This window comes from Apis dorsata, unplaced genomic scaffold (genome assembly GCF_000469605.1).
Source record: "Apis dorsata unplaced genomic scaffold, Apis dorsata 1.3 scaffold_326, whole genome shotgun sequence".
Taxonomy (NCBI): domain Eukaryota; kingdom Metazoa; phylum Arthropoda; class Insecta; order Hymenoptera; family Apidae; genus Apis; species Apis dorsata.
The window spans coordinates 33,832-36,655 of record NW_006263594.1 but is presented as its reverse complement, the minus strand read 5'-3'; the positions used below and the strand labels follow the sequence as shown (position 1 = coordinate 36,655).

At 34.4% G+C, this 2,824-nt stretch overlaps 1 long non-coding RNA gene across 1 annotated transcript in view; it reads right to left on the bottom strand.

The window, feature by feature from the left end:
* Positions 1-2,824, bottom strand: part of LOC116185912 — a 16,593-nt gene that overhangs the window by 9,507 nt on the left and 4,262 nt on the right. The window lies entirely within an intron of this gene.

The following is a 2,824-nucleotide window of genomic DNA, read 5'->3' as shown; positions in this document are numbered from 1 at the left end:
AACGTTAACTAAAAAAAAAAAAAAGAAAAAAATTTCTCAAGTCAGAGATGTCTGTCGTGGTCAATTGTCTGGGTGGCGTCCATTGTCCAGTTTTAACGCGAAGCATCCACGCTTTCTGCATCCACGCACGATTCATCGTTTGTGTTTCAGGTGAGGCTGCTCCAGAAAATGTTTACCCGTGCAGAGTATGCGGCAAGATCTACTCGAGAAAATCCTCCATGTACACGCATCTCCGCCTTTGCGGAAAGGAACCGAAATTCAACTGCGTCCTTTGCGGCAGAAGGTTCAAGTACAAGCACAGATTGCAGTCGCATCTTACCTCGAATTTGCATAGTCAGGGATTTCGATAATAATAAAAGTTGGAATTTTATCGCGGCTCTCACTACATTTTGTGTAATAAGATCATATAGAGCAAATCTTTTACCTGTATATTAAAAATATAAAAAATTCTGGAACAGCCTAACTAACCCTTCCTCTGCAACACATTCATAAATTGATATCCAATCTCTGTTTTTTATGGCATATTTTTAATGAGGATCAATATAATAATTAAATTTTGATATTGGTGGATAAACTAGATTTTTAGACGAGAGAATAAAACGTAGAGTCTTTTAGCTATTTTCAATACTAGTGGTGCACTCTGTAGGCGAGTTTAATACATACAATTTATAGCACGGTTTTAAAACTTTTCAAGAGAACATGTGATAGAAATATTTTGTTTTTAAGATGACAATTTGAAAAAAAAATTGAAATAATAATTTTTATAAATGTCAATAATATAAAAATCTCGTATAAAATGCATAACGTGTGTTAAAATTAAAATAAATTCACCTCGAGCCGAATCGAGCGTATCACTAGTCTTGTATTTCAATATGACTGATATGTGATGAAATGATTGAATGTAATAAACGATTGAAAATACAATGCAAAAATCGAGTGTTCTAGGATTTTTGTAATAACAACATTATGGGAAAAATTTTGTCCTATAAGATCTTATTACATGTACATAGTATCTATGTATATACTTACATAGAATAAGTTTTGTGAAAAAGTTAAATTCCGTATACACTGCTAATGATCTTTTTTTCAAAATAAATTTTTTTAAATCATTAGAAGATACTTAAGACTTTGTATAAATTAATTTGAAAGATTTATTATACAAAGTTTAAGAATCCTGGGCTTCCAAAAAATTGTACACAAGTTTATTAGAAGATTAATAAAGGCTCGATAAATATTTAACGATGAAGTCTAATTTCTATGTAAAATTGTCGAGAAGTACACCAAACTCTCGTAAAGTGCATGTTATTCCAAAGTAATCGTTGACAATCGATTAGGAAGTATTATCTTAAATTTGCTTGGTAAATCGAACATGTAATTTCGAGTGAAGAGTAAGAGCAATGTTAACGCTGTATTGGCTTGAATCGTTTTCGTTTTTTAGAACATAGTGTGGAGTAGCAAAAGGAAAATAGTGTGATGATCGAGAATCAATTTGTCTCATTCGATCAAATTTTAAAAGGTAGAAGGCTAACCAATCCGATACACTTCTTTTTTTACAGCTCAGAAGGTGTGGTTCTGTTTTCAATGCGGGAAACGTTATCAATGGCGTGGTTCCTTGAAGAGTCATATCCGGGTGGAATGTGGAAAAGAACCTACATTCACATGTCCAATTTGTGGCAGAAAGTTCAAGCATAAGCATCGATGGCAATCTCATGCAAAATCCATGCATCAAATTAATTTATAACGATAATAATTCCAAACGTTTCGATATTATCGTGAAAACAAACGATTCATGACTACCGTCATTAACTTTATCACAAGTTATTGTAACGAGTATCATAGCAATGAGTACGATAATAAAAAGTTTCGTTGAGAAAGAGCCGCAAAATACGTATAATTCCTTTTTTTTTTTCGCGTGTTATATCAGGATATTGAGGTGTGGAAAAATACAATTACAAATTCGATTAGAAAAAGAAAGGAATATAAGAATTAACACGCTCTTATCGTATTATTCCTTGCGTGAACCTAGGGTCAACCCTAAAGGGGTCTACACGTGTGATCGCACGGTATGCTGCTACCATTTTATTTATTGAAGACTCGATTTACATTATTTCGTGTTCAATGAATGAAAGAATGTCGACACACCTCTGGGATCAAACGTGTGATCACCTTTTCGACCCTTACTTATACGTACTTACGCGCGAAATTTCTCTATTCGAGTTGCGTGTTCTACTTTAATGGAAATCGAAATGAACTCACCAATTTACGTTCCCAATCTTACGTGAAAAATTACATCAGTTTGTGTCACCGATACAGCTTTTTTAGTCTGTTATGTGCGAAACATGACGTATCATGAAAATAAGAAGATTCGTTGTATAGCCGTCGAAATAATTTCTCGATTTTTCTTTCCAGCCACCTCGAAGAAATTATGGTTGTGCTTCCAGTGTGGCAAACGATACATGTGGAAAGACTCGTTGAAGAAGCACCTGAGAGTCGAGTGCGGCAAGGAGCCCACGTATGAATGCCCGATTTGCGGCCGGAAGTTCAAGCACAAACACCGTTGGCAGTCGCACGCCAGACTGATACATTATCTCGATATTTGACCTACGAAACAGGCGCTTGTCTAGCTAGTCAATGACGCTCATCGCTATATATATATATATATATATATATTAAAATCGATTAACATGAATCGTAACGAGGCGAGTTATAAATCGTGATACACGCTTTAAGAAACTGTGATCGATTGTTGTTACTGGAAAGTTACTTATATATGTATATATACATATATCTACGAATTTGTCTTCGCAAGAATTCTTTTTCTCAT